General features: G+C 42.4%; 1 protein-coding gene across 2 annotated transcripts in view; it reads left to right on the top strand.

Moving 5' to 3' along the window:
* The window catches only part of PRKN (parkin RBR E3 ubiquitin protein ligase), a 1,356,574-nt gene that overhangs the window by 280,637 nt on the left and 1,055,720 nt on the right, over positions 1 to 20,217 (top strand). The window lies entirely within an intron of this gene.

Below are 20,217 nucleotides of genomic sequence, written 5' to 3'. Positions count from 1 at the left end.
GCAGATTTTAATTTATTTTTCATGTTTTTTTTAATTTAATTGAGAACACACACACACACACACAGAGAGAGAGAGAGAGAGAGAGAGAAGGATCCTGTCAGCTGGTTCAATCCCCAGATGCTCACAACAGGTGTCAGGAGCTCAGTCCAAGTCTCCCACATAGATGGCAGGGACCCAGCTTGTTGCGTGTCCACTGCTGCCTCCCAGGGTGAATGTTACCAGGAAGCTGGAGTCAGGAATCAGAGCCAGTAATCAAACCTAAGCACTTGGATTTGGGATGCAGGCATCCTCACCAGCATCTTAACCTGTAGCCCAAATACCCTCCCCAGGTGTTAGAAACGGAGCCTCTGAGGAACTAGAGATGGCGTGTTTAAACTCACCTGGATTTTTACATGACTAAATTTCAGTGCCACTGAACAATGATATTCAGTGATGTGCAGTTTCCCAAATGGAAAGATGCCCATTAACAATGTTTCTGAGTATTTATTTATTTTATCTTACTATTGTTTTTTGAAAGATTCATTGTATTTATTTGAAAGGCAGAGTTACAGAGAGAGATAGGGACACACACACACACACACACATCTCCACAAATGGCCACAAAAGTCAGGGCTAGACCAGACCAAAGCCAAGAGTCAGGAGTTCTGTCAGGGTCTTCTTGGCAGGGGCCATCTTCTACTTTCTCAGGCAGATCGGCTGGGAGCTGGATCAGAAGTTGAACAGCGAGTGTTGCAGGTGGTGGCTTAACCTGCTGTGCCACAACACTGACGCAGTATTCATTCATCAGGACCACTCATTAGAATGACGGTGGGAGGCAGCGTTGATGACTCCCTGCCACCCGTGTGGGCTGCCTGGACTGAGTTCCCGGCTCCCATTGTAGGCACTTCAGAAACGAACCAGCTGCCTCCCAAGTGCATGGTAACAGGAAGCTAGAATCTGGCCTGGAGCTGAGGTTGCAACCCAGGTCCTCCAGTGTAGGACGTGGGCATCCCGACTTCCCTCTTTGTGGCTATGCCAATGCTTTCCCTGAATCCGTTTATCTTTTTTTTTTTTTTTTTTTTTTGACAGGCAGAGTGGATACTGAGAGAGAGAGACAGAGAGAAAGGTCTTTCTTTTTGCTGTTGGTTCACCCTCCAATGGCTGCTGCGGCCGGCGCACCGCGCTGATCCGAAGCCAGGATCCAGGTGCTTCTCCTGGTCTCCCATGCGGGTGCAGGGCCCAAGCACTTGGGCCATCCTCCATTGCACTCCCAGGCCACAGCAGAGAGCTGGCCTGGAAGAGGGGCAACCAGAACAGAATCCGGTGCCCCGACCAGGACTAGAACCTGGTGTGCCGGTGCCGCAAGGCGGAGGATTAACCTGTTAAGCCACAGCGCCGACCGCCCGTTTATCTTTGAAGAGTGGATGCTCAGTACTATGTAGTCATCTCTGAGAAATAAGTGATATTCACTATTTCTTAGAATCAAATATCATTTATCTTTTTTTTTAAAATTTATTTGACAAGTAGAGATATAGATAGTGAGAGAGAAAGACAGAGAGAAAGGTTTTCCTTCCATTGGTTCACCCCCCCAAATGGCTGCTACAGCCAGCACTGTGCCGATCTGAAGCCAGGAGCCAGGTGCTTCTTCCTGGTCTCCCATGTGGGTGTAGGCGCCCTCCTCTTGGGCCATCCTCCACTACCCTTCCAAGCCACAGCAGAGAGCTGGATTGGAAGAGGAGCAACTGGGAATAGAACCCAGCACCCACATGGGATGCTAGTGCCACAGGTGGAGGATTAACCAAGTGAGCCACGGTGCCGGCCCCTTTCCTTTATCTTTTTAAATACAATAGCAGATTTTTTTACTGGTCTATAAAATCAAAAGCTTGAGAACAATTTATAGTCATATATAATACTTCCACTGATAGAAGATCCATTGCTCTTTTAAGACAGACTAATTCATAGATAGACATCACTGATGAGAAGTTTCTTTTTAAAAAATATTTGTTTATTTGAAAGGCAGTGTTACAGAGAGGCAGAGGCAGAGGCAGAGAGAGAGAGAGAGGTCTTCCATCTGCTGGTTCACTCTCCCAATGGCCCCAATGGCCAGAGCTGAGCCAATTCAAAACCAGGAGCCAGGAGCTTCTTCTGGGTCTTGCACCTGTATGCAGGGGCCCAAGCACTGGGGCCATCTTCTGCTGCTTTCACAGGTGCATTAGCAGGGAGCTGGATTGGAAGTGGAGCAGCCAGGACTCAAACTGGTGCCCACATGGGATGCTGATGTTGCAGGGCTGTTGTGGGCAGTTTTAGGAATGCTCATTATATGTATATACATGTGTATTTAGTATAAAACATAATCTTTACACTTTCCATTCACACTATGTCACTGTCCTATTTTGTAAATAGGAATGTAATCTGTATGGTTATCCCTCTGGAAGCATTGTTTTGTCCTCACATCTCTTCAAACCTGCCCGCCCTACTTATCAGAGACATCAGCTTAAACTGAGAGCTGGAATGGTATGGGACCAGTAGTCATGTTTGCTAAGTTTCATATTTATAATCTGGGGCAACACGTTCTGCTAACAGCTATATCTGAAATGTTGGGATAGACCAGTAAAAAAGAACAGCACAACTTGTATTCTGAGACAATAAGGTGGTGATTTGAGCAATAGTTTTTTGAATGACATGGAAAGAAGAAATGGGCAGTAAGCAAGAGGTGAAAAGACAAGGTTTGCCGCTCGTTTCTGCTGGCTTTGGCAGCTCTCATCTGTCTTCATCAAAGCTGGAGAGCTAGGTGTGCAGTCCTTCCCTTCCCAACTCCTGCCTGTGGCTCCATGAAGCTTTTACTCCTACAAGCCACGTGTGGCCCTCTCTGAAGCTGATGGAGCCTCTTCATTTGTTCTGACTCCTATACATTAAAGAATTCAAAAAATGCCACATAAACAGACTATAGAGTTTTCAGTCTTTTAAAGCTAACTTATTTTATGAGCATGAAACATTGAAATATTTGATTCGATATGGCCTGTTGATCAGACCAGTTTGTCCTATTCATTGCACACTGGTATCCCCCAATTTGCATTTTCAAGAAAACGTTTGCTTAAGAAATAAAACATTCCAAACTCATTAGTGTTATCATGCTATCAGGTTTATTACACAGAAGCATCAAAATACGTTCCAGCAATAGATTTATCAAACTGTAGTTACAACAACATCAGTCTGTCATCCTCTCAAAGGATTTTAAGTGTTTGAATCCAAAACGAGTTGATTCTTTTTCAGTCTTGTAATGTCTGCAGATTTGTACAGCCTAGTTGTACAAAGATAATCCAATATCTGTATTCCCTTAACAGTACACTGTAGCATAGTTGAGGTCCTACCATCTTCAAGCTCCCAGTTTTCTTTGTTGGTTGGTTGTGGAGTTAGGCAACAAAATTTAACTTGATGTTCAGCTTTGGGGAAGGGATTCTGGCTTAGTATACCCCTGACTGTCCTGAGACTACATGATATTTTCATCCATTAGGGAAGCAAGTGAATCCATGGGAGCACCACAATGCCTCTTCCTTCGGAGGTCATCAGTGCTGCGTTCACCATTGATTGTGTCCTAGAATCCTCAGGACAAGATCTGGGTTGTGTCCTGTCCTAGATGTGCACTGGTTCAACGATTTGCTTTGGTGGAGTCAACTCAAGAATTTACTCTGAACCTTCTGGCATGTGATTTTCTGTATGGATATTGTAACATTTGTTTTTAATATCTGTAAATCATTTGTAGCCAGTGTTTTGGTGGTGGTGTTAATAGGCTTAGCTTACTAGTCTATTTTTAACAAAATTAAGATCTCATTTCATAAGCAACTTCCTAACTGTGATGCTTGCTTTCCAGATCAGAAAGCAGGTATCTCAGCTGTGAACAAAAGAATAACATCATTCTCTTCACAGGAAATTTCTTTCTCAGTAGTCGGTTTAATTTAAAGCAATGCGACTTCTGGGACCTAAACTAGTGTTGGGATTAACAGACTGGTAGTCTGAATGTAGAAAATATTTGTTGGATTTTTAATGTTCTTTACATGTGGTAGAATGGGGAAGTGAGCCTGGGCAGGTCAGAGAAAAAGGATGTTGGCCCTCCAAGTAAACTCAGCTTGCCTTCTTGGTTATATTTGGTCCTGCTCTATTGATAATTTCAATTAGAGAAGGTGATGGGGAATTTTCAAAAATTATAATTGCAAACTTGCATTGCTTACATGTCATTTGTTGATTCAAAGTAAATTCTGATTTTGAAAAGAGATTTTTTATTGATTTATTTGAAAGGCAGATTTACCGAGAGAGAGACACACAAACACAGAGAGACAGAGATCTTCAATCTGCTGGTTTACTCCCCAAATGGCCTCAATAGCCTGGGCCATTTTTGCTGCTTTCCCAGGAACATTACCAGAGAGTTGAATTGGAAGTGGGCAGCCAGGACTCCAACCAATTCCTATATGTGACGCTGGTGTCACAGGTGGAGGCTTAACCCACTACACAACAACGCTGGCCTCCATAAATTCTGATTCTTTGATTCTTTATGGCATATTTTTTCTTGATTGTATATTTTTTCATTGCCAAATTTATGAAGTTTTTCTGGCAGGCAATATTTAAATGATAATGATATTTAAAATAGATTATTAAATAATAATGTTATGTTTTCTTTCTTGCCACTTGTCGCCCACATTGCATAGTTGACAACTGTCATCTCAAACAGTATTACAGCCCTCCTTGGTGTACAGAAGAAAACACAGCATGTGCTACATGATTAGGCTTAATTAAAAACCCCCTTGTTTTGCTTCTTACGCAGTTCTGTTGTAGTGGTTTGTTTGTCTAGAAGGCAAACTTGTTGGTGACTGTCATCATGGTGGAAGAGCTACACACAGATCTCAAGGTTCACTGTCTTTTAAAAGTGTTTTCTTTTCTGGATTAGCCTGGTCACATCTTTTAAACTAAGATTCATGCTTGCCTTGGTCACATTTTCACATGCCTGAAAGTTGTCATTTTTGAAATTCTAAAATGTCCCTGCAAGATCAGCTTTGTTTCATAGTATCTCCCATAAAATCAAGGTATGGAGTTGAAAAATTTTAGGTGGATCACCACAAAGCTCAAAAGCACTATGTAAATGTGTTCATTTCTTGCTCTTTCATTGCTTATGGCTCTGATTTAGACACCAGTAAGGAGAGACCAGAATGGCTGTTGTCAACTTTACTCAGTTCAGCCCTGAGCCGAGCCTAAGTGCTGCCCCTTTCTCTGTGCCTGCCCCCCTCTTCCCCTCCTCTCAGCCCTCTCCCTCCTGAGCATTCACTTTGCCCCTCTGAGCAGGGAAGAGGCTCCCTTGCGTGAGGACACTTCTCAGCTCTGCAGACAAGGACGGAAGCCAGGCTCAGAGAGAGCAGAACAGATTACCACAGAAGGGCCTCCTGGCTTGGAGTTGACAAGAATGCATTTTGAAATGAAATCACCAATGGGGCATGATTCAAGGAGAACCCTGTAAATGACAGAGGAAAAATTATCTTCAGTTTCAATCACCTCTGCTCTCCTCTTTCTTCATTGCTATGCGCCACACACTCCTCCCAGGCAGGCTCTCTGACAGTCAAGAAGAAAAACAAAAGGTTGGTGTTTAGTGAAGGGGACAGCCAGAGCCCTAGTTCAGTCAGGAGTCAGATCGGAAGGGACACTGCCTCCCTCCTTCCATACAAGGGGATGGGGAAGCACAGCTAGATGGGGTCAATGCCTGAGACTGGGGAGCTGCGGGCCAGGTGCAGCTCTTTGGGACACACTTTTTGTCTGTTCCTGGATTCAGCCCAGAAAGCTGTTCAGTTGGGACCAGCTGTGGACAGGAAAGGAACTGTGGATCTCTTCTATAGTAGAAGTCAGGAAAGAAAACCCTCCGGGTCCAGGGCAGCCCCCACACCAATTGATCTCCAGCTGGTGAGAAATAGAGTCTTGATTTCTTTCAGGTCCTCTCAGCAGGGGCAGAGAAACAGCAGGGCACTTTATTTCTCAGGCTGGGGCATCTGTGGTTCTCCAGGGGAGAGTGGTGGAGAAGTCCTTCTGAAACAAAATGCCTGGATTGTTCAGCCCATCTACCATTTTATTTTCATTGGGAGTGTTATTTTGTTAGCCATGCTGAGTTGATGAAAGCTGCTCTATTGAGAACTTTTCTCACTGGTGGAAATAAAATCAGCTTATCTTATTTCTTGCCTTTAAAGCAGCATGGTTGCACATATCCTGTGAAAAGAAAATGTCACACTGCTTCTTTTGCTCCCATGTGACTGAACTATTTGGATAGGAAGTTGATTTTACTTGCTGTGGGATTGATTTTAAATTTGTCTTTGAATTATCTTCTCTAAGAGCTGTTTCCAGTCAGTGTGTTAAGAATCCCAGTTGAGCTGTTAATTTTGTCCTACATATGTAGTTTAAGCAAACCGAATATTTTATGCTCTGACCTGACAGAGGTAAATATTAAGCTTAAAACTAGCAATAAAACTTTTAGTTGTATACTTGGTAAAAGTTTGGAGACATTGGTGTTATTAAAGGGATAACACCAGGATTCTATTTGCTGGAATTCTACTACAGTTGACTTCCAAAATTGGCAATTTCATGTGCTTCAACCATTGTTGATAATCACACTAACAGATGGGATGGGAGTGCACCATTAAGAAGGGATGGATGCTGTCTGCAGAGGAAGGGAGAAATGGAAGGTAGAGCCCAGAAGTAGATGAGGATCATCCCTCGCCATGTAAAATGTTCCCTTATCTACAAGGGAAATAAAAGGAGCCTATGTGGTGAGGCTGGAGGGAATAGAGAAGGGGTGGAGGGGGGATGTGGGTAGGGAAGAAAGGAGCCAGAGAGCCAGGAGGGAGGGGCAGGAAAAGGGGCAACGGGAGAGGAATACAAAGGAGCAGGAGAAGAAGAGGCAAAGAATGTATTGTAATCATACATCGATAAAAGAAGGCTTGAGCAAAGTGAAAATGAGAGATGCCTGAAGGAAGAACATCGGTTTATGTCCATGGTCGACATGAGGCATGAGCTTTAGATACTTCCAGGCTATTTAGATCATGCTCAAATAGCAACAGTCATCAGTGAGACCTTTAGTTCCCAATGTGACTTGGTCACGTGCTCTTCATCATAAGCTGCTTCCTTAAGACCTTGTTCTCCTCATCCCTTTAGTCCAGGTCAGTGGTCCATCTGCAAATTATGGATAGGACAGAGTGGTTTGAAGGCTTTGGTGACCTAGGATTTGGAACTTGTCCATTCCCTTTAAAGAGGTAACCTACATCTTGTTTTCCAGCATATATACCATTCGATAATTCCTCTGAAATTATATTGAAGACATTTTATGAATGCTTTCTTAAATTAGTATTTTTAAAAGCATTACTTGTATAACCTTGACAGTTATATTCTTTCACAATCTCATTTAAGTAGTCACTTAAATTTCCCTTGTTTTCTGAATATAGGTGGGGAATTTCAGGGAGATGTGTATTACCTTTTTCTGATAATGGTAATAACATCTTCTTAGCTTTTAAGTGATGCTTTGAATAGTATCAGATCTTTTTCTGATGTGGTTTTATATATATTTTCCTGAGATCTATTACCTGATTAGTTGATGAGGGAATAAACAAAATGACAAAACTGGTTCAAAACAGGATATGAAAATAAAAATTTTTGTCATCAGAGATCAACAGGAATTCGGAAATAAAATTGGTAAGGGGGATACCTACTGCTTAATATCCTATTGTATAATAAAAACATAAGCTTCAGATTATCTTTTTTAGCCTGTCAAAATATAAAGCATCTCACTTTATCAATTTAGTTTCTTTTTAAAATAGGAACTCAAACATTAAGAAGTGTAAAGTGTTGGTCCCTGTGAAGAGAAAATGTAGAAAGTCTGGCATACCTGCTTTTCCCTCAGCACTCAGAGGATTTTGTGAGTTTGTGTTCTAGCAGGAAATCAACAAATTGTTTAATCGTGATTTTGCTTATTTCTAATTTTAGTAATTTTTCTTAACAGTAATGTCTTCTATTTTGATGAGTCAAGTGATTTCTTCAGCAAGATGCACAATACTGTGGACACATTTTTGTAGTGTATTTGATCACCTCCACCTGTGTCACTTATTATCTCCTCCACATTTTAATTATAGTGATTAGCAGATGATTAGAAATGAAATCTGGTTCTTTGTTACATAACAGTCCCATGACAATTACTTGGAAGACAGTTCTGATGGACTGTCTTTAGCATTGAAGTTGACACACTGGATCAAATAGTGGGTTCAGAGCCTGTTGGTTTTTTGATTTTAATAGGTAGTGATCTTCAGTGGAAACATCTGCTGCAATGGACTTGACATTTGCAATAATAACATAGCAGCTCATTTAATTACTGTATTACATTTGCTTCCACAATGTGGGAGGCCAAGGTTGCTATTTTATGAATAGAGCCTCTCTTTGTACAGTTTTGTAAAAGGCTTAAATTTAGAATAATTTGTAATACATCAGGAGCCACAGAAAGCCTATAGTTGAAGAAGTCCCTGGACAATGTTCCATTTGGAGTTCAATTTAAGAGTATTTGAAATTCAAATGAACCCTAGAAGTCACTACTTTGCAGTTCTCTCTCATTGGATCAACATCTAGCACCTTTGGTTTAGATAAAAGTATTTTAAATGAGTGAGGGAATAGAATAGTTCTGAAATATGGGCTCCTTTTTTTCTTTACATGTTATTTATTTATTTTCATGTTGTTTGAAATGCAGAGAGACAGAGATAGATAGGGAGGGAGGGAGGGACAGAGGGAGGAAGGGAGGGAGGGAGGGAGGGAGGGAGGGAAGGAGAGAGAGAGAGAATGAATATCTTCCATCCATAGGTTCACTCCCCAAATTGTAACAGCCAGAGGTGTTCAGGCCAAAGCCAGGAGCTAGGAACTCAATCCAGGTCTCCTACATGGGTAGCAGGGACCCAAGTACTTGAGCCGTCACCTGTTGCCTCCCAGTATGTGCCTTAGCAGGAAGCTGAATCAGAAGTGGAGCAGAGGGGACTCAAACCAGGCACTCTAATAAAGGATACCAGCATTCCAAATAGCAATTTAACCGCTCTGTCACTCCTCTTCTTTCAAGGCCCTGCTGTGAGCTCCGAGCAGCCTTAAGAAGCATTTGAGGATTCATCTCATACATTGCTGACATTTGCCTTTCCTCTGACAAAATTCAGTGATTCCCCCAGCCCCATGCTATTACCAGGTCTTATTTCCCATCCTGCCCTAACTTAGTGGTTCCCCTGTGGTTTGATCCAGTACTCCTAACAGGTCCAGCATGCTCTACTCCTTTCTCTCCACCAATCTGAATCCCGAAGTTGCATGGTTATTCCATATCCACCCCATAACCATTGGTGAGCACCTGGTGTATGCCAGGCACTGTTCTGGCTACAGTTCATGGCTGCAAACAACAAGGAACCACCAGCCATGCCTCCTGGAGCTCTCACAAGGCAAGGCTGGTGACACACACACAATGAATCAGTGAAAACATGTGGCCTAGCAGATAGTGATGCATGTTGTAGACCCCAACACAATGTGCTGGACATGGGATGGGCAGGGAGGCACCCTTGCTGACTGGCAGGCCTTCAGCTTCAGACTTGAGGGCTCCCAGGTGAGGCAGGTGGCGGCACGGGACTGGGGCCCTGGTAATGAGGAACAGCCAGTGTGCAAAGGCTGAGAACAGTGAGTGCAAGGGCTGCCGGCAGGCTGGGGAACGAAGGCGGCCAGATGGTGTTGGGCCTCATGAGAAATGGAGGGGATTTTCACTTTCATTGACACGTTCTAACTCGGTGTGGAGGATGATAATTCTGACTGCTATGTTGAGAACAGAGCAAGGGGGAAAAGATAGAAATCTGGGAGTTCTGTTCCAGATGGTCCTGAAAGCCTTGAGACGGGATGAGCTCATCCTGGGTGTCTGAATTCAGAACATCCCAACACTGGCCAAAATATCCCTTTCCTAACACTCTCAACAGAAATACACTTAGGACCGGGAAAGACGCAAAGCCTACCGTGGATTTGTGGTGCTTTGGTTAAAGGGGGCTAAGCGGACACATATGTTCAGTTGTCATTTTTGGTCACCCTAGAGAATCTTACAGCCTGAGGCAATGAATTAAGGTAAGTGTCTCTGCAAGGGAGAGGTCTGCGGCTGTTTGGCCCAGAGGTAGGAGGCCGGCTGCTCTGGGAGGGAAGCGAAGGCAGCGAGGGGCTTGTGCTCAGGCAAACCCATGGTGCAGAAGGGTGTGGTGGGTGTTGGTTTCCCCAGCTCTCTGTGCCTGCACGTGGTTGGAGAACTTTGGAATGGCCCTGCCCACTGGAAGGGCATTGTCCTGTGAAATCCTCAGGATCTCTGAAGTTTGCTGAAAACAGGTTAAAGAGTTATCAGACAAGAAATGACTGCTCATAGGGAAAATGGTCGGTCTGCTTTTTGTATCTTAACTCAGAATTGATGATTTCCATTTTGTTAAGAAGTTTTCCAGTTATTTCAAGTTAAGTTGACACACAGCGAATTGGGCAAAGTAGTTGCTTCTGATGTTCTAGTTGCCTTTGTACTTGTGGTTCCCCCTTATTTTAATGTTATATGTTTGCACTCTTCCTTCTTTCTATTAGCTTGAAGTTTATTGATTACTGCTTTTCTCCCCTAAAGAAAAAGCTTTTTTATTTATTTGCTGCTATTTTTACTCATTTTCAAATTCAGAAATTTCTGATTTTATTTTAATATTCCTTTTTTCCCCCTGTCTTTTAAAATGGTTTTATGAAGGCACTTCAAAGGCTCATGGATAATGAAACTAAAAGATAAATTTATTTTGCTGCAATTTTTAAATATTTGTATTTTCCACAGAATTTCTGAAGCCCCTTGTATCATGTAAAAATATTTAACCATAATTCTATCTTCTAACACTATGATATGAGACTATAATTTTTAATACTTATTTTTTATTTATTTGTGTTTTCAAGATGAATCTTCTTTGAATGTTGCTTTCATTGCAAGGTGGGGGGTGTGATATGTAATGTATTCGATACCAGTGCTTTTGATAGAGTCTATGATTTTCTATATGATTCAAAAGTTACCTGAAAGAGTCATTTAAAATGAATAACTGTTGGGCTGCAGTTGTTTTATCAGTTTCCAGGTCTACTGAACTTTGTCTAGAGAACTTTGTTTGCAGTGTTTCCACTTTGTCATCATTGCTGTACAATTTTCTCCCAATATGTGGTCCCCTTCAGTGATGGCTCCATAAGCATTTGGGAAAAGATACGTTCTTTGGTGTTGGAAATGAACTTCCTCTGGTTTCCATTTATATTTCCTTGCTCATCTTCTATTTTAAAGACATTCTATTGTTTTATAGTCTAGATAAACTACATTATACTATCCTCTGTCTCCCTAAAATTCATAATCATTTTAGTCTTAGTTCTGCTATTAAATTGATGGTTTGTGACTTTTTTCCAGAAAATTCATGAGAATAATATTTAATATTCTCCACTACTTGTCTTGGATCATTCTTCCTTTGAGGTTTTTATTGGTGTCATGTAGTATAACTTTTGCATGGCTTGTTGAGAAATCAGAGATAAGTCTGACTTATTTCCCCACAGGAGTGAATTTTTCTCTCTGCCTGGCTGCCCAACGATGCTCTTTAAGCTCTCGAATCATGTCGATTTATCAGTTTATGACTCAGTGTTGTCTACTATAAGTTGATTTTCCCTGGATTGCAGTGTGTTCTTTCTTTTCTTTTTTAAGAATTATTTTATTTATTTGAAAGACAGAGTTACAGAGAGAGGTAGAGGAAGAGAGAGAGAAGTCTTCCATTCCATTGGTTCACTTCCCAAATGACCACAATGGCCAGAGCTGAGCTGATCCGAAGCCAGGAGCCAGGAGCCTCCTCCAGGTCTCCCACATGGGTGCAAGGGCCCAAAGACTTGGGCCATCTTCTACTGCTTTCCCAGGCCATAGCAGAGAGCTGGATGGGAAGAGGAGCAGCTGGGACTTGAACCGGCACCCATGTGGGATGCCAGAGCTGCAGGCTGGGGCTTTAACCCACTGCACCACAGCAGCAGCACCTGTGTGTTCTTTCAACATGCTGATTCAAGTCTTCTGCCATTTCTGTTCTTTCTCAATTATGTTAATCTTTTTGGGTCACTTTTCTCCTTTCTATCCTCTATCCTTTTGGTAGTGCTTTTTGCTGTGAGTTTTTGATCTTTGTACCCCATCCCATTTTATTTTTATTTCTTTTTTTTCTCTGAATTGTTTCTTAAGATGTTCCAGTTCCTGTTCCATGTTGCTGTTACCTCTCCAGCTCTTGTATTTCTGCTCTATTTTCTGGCTTCGTGAATGTGATTTTTGTTTGCTTGGTTGGCTGCCTGGTTAGTTTTCATTTCTTCTTAGAATAGGTGGTCTTAGAGTTTTTCTGGGTGTCATTTTTCTGTTGGGACCTCTCGGTCTGTAGTGTTGATTCTGTGCATGTCCTTTGTTCTGCTACTCATTGTTGACTCGTGGAGTTCATGGATTATTTTGGAGGAGGATCCCATGTGTGGTGGAGTAGAGCTATAGGCAGGTGCTGGTTGAGGCTTGCTCACTCTCCTGATTATCCTACTTGGACACAGACTTCTGGTCCTCATGGTGGCCCTGCTGTGCGATTAGTAATTTCTCCTGTCTCCTCTGTCTAAACCATATTCACTCTGAGGTAGCCACCAGTGTCTTTTCCCCCATTTCTACTTTGTTGTTCTCATTTTCAGGATACTCTCCCTCCATGATAATGCTCTGGCTCCCTTCCACTTGTTCCTTCCTGACTCCTGTTGTCTGTACAGATTTTATGTTAATTTTGAAGGCTGGAGAGCTTAACAGCCCCTGAGTTTCAAAAACAACAAAAGTTTACGTTTAGTTACTCCTTCCCCTGGGTTGAGGGTGGTTTATTGGGAAGGGAGAATATTGCATTACCCCTTTGTGTTCGCAGAAGTCCCATCAACATGAGAGATTGTCCACTAGAAATTAACTCACCTAGACAGAGAATGGGAAGGAATTCATAAAGGTTAACTATAGCAGGCAGGACAGTGTCTCTTGCCTCACATTTAAATGAAAACCCTATAACCATGAAAGAGAGCACTGAGGCAGTGCTGGGACGTCTTGGAAAGAAAACCATGTAACTATGACTGAGAACCGAGAGGCAGTGCTAGAGGTGAACAAGATGCTAGGGGATCCTACTGGAGGCCCTGCATGCACTTTCCATGTTTGTGTTACATAGTATGCCCAGGTTTTCATTGCTGTGAGATTTACTTGTATGTAGTACATGTTAAATATGATGTGCTGTTTGTTTTCCTCCTATTTGAGACAACTCCTACCTTTCAACAGCTGAGTTTATTTTTCTGCCTCATTAAGGGGTGGGGATACTTGATACCAAGTCCCTAGCTTTCTTTTTTTTAAAGATTTATTTATTTATTTGAAAGAGTTACACACAGAGAGAATGAGAGGCAGAGAGAGAGAGAGAGAGAGAGGTCTTCCATCTGCTTGTTCACTCCCCAATTGGCTGCAATGGCGGAGCTAAGCCAATCCGAAGCCAGGAGCCAGAAGCTTCTTCTGGGTCTCCCACATGGGTGCAGGGGTCCAAGGACTTGGGCCATCTTATACTGCTTTCCCAGGTCATTGCAGAGAGCTGGATCAGAAGTGGAACAGCCAGGACTCGAACCGGCATCCATATGGGATCAGCACTGCAGGCAGTGGCTCTACCCACCAAGCCATAGCACCGGCCCCATTCCTAGCTTTCTAAACCTGCTTGATGGCAGCAAGAAGGTCTCAGGACCCCAGTGTCTGATTTCCATGGATTGTCATTTTTTCTCTCACAGGGTTTTCATGTTGCCAAGGCAAGGACCATGTCATATTGACTTTTCGTCTGCTTCTACATTTCCATCTACCTTGAAATACCTAACACAGCCATATGCATACAGAAGGTGTATTAGCCAGAGCTCTGTAAATTACCAGAAGTAGAAATCCAACTCAGCCTGGCTTACACAGAAAAGGGAATTTGTTGGATCAAATATTTGTGAATCACTGACATTAACATTGGCTTCAGACATGATTTAATCCAGGTGCTCTAACCAGACTCCAACATCTTAAATAATCTGTTCTTCGATCTTCCCGAGTACTATTCTTCTTTTTTCTTTCTTTCTTTTTTTTTTTTTTGGGGGGGTAACTTCTTGAACAAACACTAAATAAGGAGAATTTGCAGAGTTCTTTAACAGTAATCAGTTCTTTCAGCATGGACTTCTTTAAGCAGGCTGTGTCCTTGTAGTGACAGAATGGCCACAGTGAGTATAGGCTTACCTTCTGTAAGCTTTGCAAACAGAATAGAAAGAGAGTGTCTCTATCTTAACAGTTCCAGCAAAAGACATGTAACCCACTGTTACGTTGTTAGGTTACCTGCCCATTCCTGAACCCATCACTCCAGCAGTGGGGACTTACCCTAATAGGAAAAGGCCTTTTTCTATTAGCATAAAAAATATGTGTTGTACCAAATACACCAGTATTCTGCTTAATTTAATGCAATGAAAAATGTGATTCTCATATAAGATATAAGTCCAATGGAGGTCTGCAACCTGTGTCATTCAGACCCCAGGCTGATGCAGGCTCTGCCTTGACATGTTTCTACAGTCAGCAAGGCAGGGAAAATAGAGCTTGGGAGATCTTGTGTTGGCATCTTATGCTGTAGCCAGGAATGATGCCTCTTAGTACACTCATGCCATGCCCAACAGTGAGAGAACCAGCTAGTTCAGTGTTCTGTGAGCCTCTGAAAAGGAGGAGTAGAGAACAAAAATGATGAGCACACCCCTTGCTATAAGACATAAAAGCCAAAGACACGCTGAAGCCCCTTACAACTTGTCATCCCAGAGCATAGTTTTCTTTCAAAACATTCTTAAACCTCTACAACACCAACTAGTTCAGTACATATACTAACAAAATGGCCTAGTAGCATGCTGAGAGCTGCCTGAAACTGAGAATGGCTTTGCAACAGTAACATTTTTCCCCTTCTACTTGAAATATGCATGGGCACACATCACAGGCACACACACACATGCACACACAAAGAATATCTTGTATCCTGTCATCCTGTTATTCACTCCCAAATTCCATCAACAGCCAGTGCTGAATCAAGCTAAAGTCAGGAGCCAGGAGCCCCATCCAGGTCTCCCATGGGAGTGGCAGGAGCCCAAGTACTTGGGCTTCATCTGCTGCCTCCCAGTGTGCATCAGCAGGAAGCTGGATCAGAAGTGGAGGTGCCAGGACTCAAGCTATCTCTCCAGTATGGGAAGCAGCTGTTCCAAGTGTCAGCTTAACCTGCTGTTCTACAATGCCTGCCCCAGCAACAGTAACTCCTGACTGAAGCTAAGACCTTGCTCCGAACTCACATGGCTTCAACTAATACTTTACTAATCTTGTCTCTAATACATGAATCATTCATTCAGTCATTCAACATTTACTGAGCACTTACTGTATGCTAAGAATGGTTCTTGGTGCAGTGGGTATAGCACAGTTCCTGAGTCATAAAACTGATAGTGAAGAAGCAGGTATTAAACTGGGTTATGCTGTCTTGGAGAAGGCATTAATGTGGATCAATTTTTCATTTTTTAAAAATTGTATTTAAGGTGTACAAATTTCATATATTTTTCATATAAACAGATTTGGGAACACAATGGTACTTTCCACTATATCCTCCCTCTTGCCAAAGCTCCCACCCTTCCTCCTCCTTCCTCTCTTTTTCCCCAATCTTAATTTTTACAATGATCCACTTTCAGATTACTTTTTATTCATAAGATTAACCCTATACTAAGTAAAGATTTCAATAAGTAGAAGAAAAGCTTCACTGTTCCTTAATAGTAGAGATGAGGGCTGTAAGCAATCATGTAATCTCAAAGTGTCAATTTCACTCCTGTACATTACATTTTAGGTACTCTCCTAATGTGTTTGCTCAGCTAGACTGAGTAGAGGTGAGATCCTGCCCCTTGATTTGGAATATGCACTTTATAATCTGGATTCCCATCCCCACAACAACTCCAGGCAGTGGTAGACATCTGACATGTAAATTTTCATCGTTGCCCCATGGACAAAGATGAACAAATAATGGAGAATCTGATGTAACTTTGTAGTTTGTATCAGCTTCTGTGGACTTAAAGCAATATTATTGGAGTAGATATTGGCCTAGTGGTTAAACCACTGGTTGGGATGCCTACATCTCATATCGGAATATCTTGGATTGAGTCCTAGCTCTGCTCTCAAGTCTAGTTTCTTGCTGATGGGCACCCTGAGAGGTAGTGGTGATGACTCAAGTAGTTGGGTCCCTGTCACCTACATATGTGAGCTGGACTGTGTTCCCAGCTCCTGGTTTTGGCCTGGCCTAGCACTGGCCATTGCAGACACTTGGTGAGTGAACAGTAGATAATTGCTTGCTCTCTCTCTCTCTCTCTCTCTCTCTCCCTCCCTCCCTCTCTCTCTCCCTCCCTTTCTCTCTCTCTGTCTTTTGAATTTCTCAAATATATTAAAAATAATTTAAAATCTGTATTTTCTTTTGTGCCTCTGTGGGTCAGGAATATTGGAAGGACTGCTGGGCATTTATTTGTGGGGATATCTCATATAGCAGCAGGTGGGTGTTAGTGAGAAACAGTCGTTTGGAGATGTGACTGGAGCTGTAGATCCTCTCCTAGTCTGGTCCATGTGCACTGTGTCTGACAAACCAGTGCTGGCTCTTGTCTGAGGGCCTCAGTTCTCTCTTTGGATTTCTCCCCTGGACAGCTTGTTTCTTCTTATGGAGTGATGGAAATTGAACAATGCAAAAGGCTAAAAGGAAGCTATACTCCTTATGATGTAGCCTCGGAAGTTACACACACTGTTCCTGCTGCCTTATTGTTCACACAGGGCCAGCCATGACTGAGTGTGAGCAGGGGTTGTCAAGGGTATGAATACCAGGAGGTGTGCACTGCTGAAGGACTTTTGGAAAGCCAGCTATCACAGAGGAATCATGGGGTGTCACGCAGCAGGATACCTCTCTGTGTAACAATGAAACTTCAGAAATGAGCCGATTGAGATAAAGTCTCTCTGAAATGGTGATCAGCACCTTCAAATGTGGACCCATCAGCAAGAGGCCCTTCCCAGAAGCTGAGCGGATGCTGGCACCATGCTCTTGGAACCTCCTGCATCCGGCACTGTGCGGTAGAATAAAGCTCCTTTCATTATACATCGCCCAGTCTCAAGTATTTAGTCATAGATACTCAAAGTGGACCACATGTTCCACTGCAAAGGAACATTATGTCAAATAGATAAAGCAACCTCTAGCATGCATTCAGATGTGACAGGGCCACATACAGCTTGCAGCGTGCAATTAATTACAGTAAGAAAGTGCGATGCAGGTGCTTTTAGAAAAAAAAAAAACTTTAAGTATATAACTCCAAGACCTGGGTTCACTTGCCTGACACACAGCAAGCCCATCACTGACATGGGGCTGGTGGAGGAAAGTAGGTTTCTATTTGCAAAGCCCATGAACCAAGGAGTCCAGGAAGCTATTGCCTAATACCAAATACTTCAAGGGGTGGAGGATAAGAAACTGTGTAGATTGAACTTCAGGAAAAGAACTATGTGCTCGGCTCATGCCTGGTCCCTGGTGTCCTCAGTACTTACAGCCCTCTTGTGATTGGCCAGCAATAGCACTGCCATAGTGTTTTTTGGGAATGATCATGATTGCAAATAGGCTCCAGTCAGACTGGGGCCTAAGGACAGGCAGTAGTTGTTTTTTGCTCAGGGCCTAGGGTTCCTAAAAAAATCCCTCAAAATAAGACTGAACATCAAGATGTTGTCTATAGAGGAGATAAATAACCGGTTCAATCTTGTGATCTGGGACCTTGTGGGTCCAGCTGGACCCAGTGCCCCAGTCCCTCAATTTAGGAAGAGAGTGATATGTAGTGTTTGAAGCATCTTATAAACTAAGACAGGGATTCTGGGGTCTGATATTATTCAGGATCTACATCAGAGGTGCTGTGGAGGGGATTGCTCTCATAAGTGTCTTTATCCAAGCCACAGTGATGGGCTGCGCACCTTGGGGAGGGAGCAGACACTGCATTGCAGAGTTCTCAGTACATGAGTGGCATATTTCTTTGTCAAAGCAAAATTAATGTATTTTGTTGGAAGTCATGAGATAAGATTTTGAGGTATATCATGAATGCTATCATTGCTAGAGAGAAACTTTTCATATTCATATGAAGCCGAGTTTGCTTGGAAGCCTTTTTAAAACTGGGCGAGTGTATCCCAAAAGCTATAATTGCTCCAGGGAAGCCTTTGCTCTATAATGGTGCGATGGGGCTTATTTTAAGTGCTCCAAATGTTACCTTCATAAAGGAAAGAGGAAAGCCTGCCCCTCCTGGATGGCGGCTGCACAGGCTGTCTTGTAGCAGTGACTAAGTGGAGCTATTATAATCCCACTGAGCACTCAGTTAACCTGAAAAACGATTGCGTCGGCAGTAACTCCAAGATAAGGATAATGTAGGGGAATACCTATTTCTGCCTCACATGCTAAGCTCACAGAAGTAGGTATTCATTTTTGGCCAGGACCTTTCTAAGAGAAAGCACAACTCTATCTCACTTTGAAATGAATTCCTATGGGTAGCAGAGGACCTTTTTTGAATGGCACCTGGTATTTGTGGCTGTAAAACGGTGGAGGTGGGCAGTGAGAAAGTGAGCGATTCATCAGCGAGTATGTTGCGATCACACTGCTTCAAGGAATTAGTCCTCAAACACATCAAACTCTCACTGGTATGGAAGACTAGGAAAGTTAATCAAGATTTTTAAGGAATGCAATGAGGAAAGCCAAAATTTATATTGTCCATATATATTTATATTGTCCATATATATGTATGGAAAATATATAATGTCCATATATATGTATGGAAAATATATAATGTCCATATATATGTATGGAAAATATATAATGATCCTGCTAGCAAATAAATCTCAACACAATATTGACTTTATAGAACAGCAACAAAAAAAGATGTCCAGATAAGCTTTGTTCATATGTCTTTGGATGTCAAAGTGACCATACATAATCATATCTGAAAAATAAATATGGGTTATTGAGCAACCAGTAGTCTGTTTATGAGTTACCCATAGATTAAATGTATTAAATTTTAATTAACCACTATAAAAGATTTTCAAAGTATATTTTTCTAAGTTGGAATAAAATTGATAAATCACTATTTTCCAGGAGAAAAATGGCATGTTTTATAAAAGGATTTATTTATTATTTATTTGAAAAGTAGAGGCACAGAGAGAGAGAGAGAGAGAGATCTTTCATCCACTGGTTCACTCCGCAAATGGCAACTACAGCCAGGGTTGTAGATACAGGAGCTAGGAGCCCAGAACTTCTTTCAGGTCTCCCACATACTTGCAGGGGCCCAAGCAGTGGGGCCATCCTCCGCTGCTTTCCCAGGTGCATTAGTAGGGAGCTGGGCTGGAAGTGGAGCAGCTGAGTCTGCAACTGATTCCCATATGGGATGCTGGAACCTTTACCCTAAAACTACTCATGATTCTGGACCATGTGCAGAATGAGAGAAAGCTCAGCTGTGAGTCTCAATCAGATATTATGCTACATTGGAGCCAGACATCCATGTTGGTATATCTAACTTCCCCCAAAGGTGTGTTCTCAATAGAAATAAACAGCCAATTTTCATTAGAATTCTTCTGCTTTGGCAATGATGGACTGAGGCCATAAAACAGAGATCATTTCACAGAGTTATAATATGGCAGCAAGATCCTAGTAGACATTGGAACAAATAAAGACTTAGAAGTAATGGGTGTGTCTACTCCATCACTGAGCAGCAAACGTTGGATTGGGCTGAACTGCATGCTTGCTGGCATAAGTGGTTTGTCTAGTTTACCTGTAAAGCTAGTATACAGTATAATACTATGAGTAGCAGTACATGAGCTTTTGCTAGAACAGCAACTTGTATCCACTGGAGTGAAAAAAAAAAGGATTAGTTTCAGGCATACATCAGAGTGGTAATAGTCATCAGAGGCAGGGAAGTGAGAACAGAAGATATGCTATGCTGGTTTGTGCATAGTTTCCAGTTCACAGGGGTGGGTGCTTACCCGTGATGAACACCAATGGTAGGAAAAGAAGAACCAACAATTTCTAAAAGCAGCAAGCCCTCCTTGAGCTGCTACTGAAGGTTATG

Source organism: Lepus europaeus, chromosome 3, assembly GCF_033115175.1.
Source record: "Lepus europaeus isolate LE1 chromosome 3, mLepTim1.pri, whole genome shotgun sequence".
In the NCBI taxonomy this organism is placed as follows: Eukaryota; Metazoa; Chordata; class Mammalia; order Lagomorpha; family Leporidae; genus Lepus; species Lepus europaeus.
This window is presented reverse-complemented; position numbering and strand designations above follow the sequence as displayed.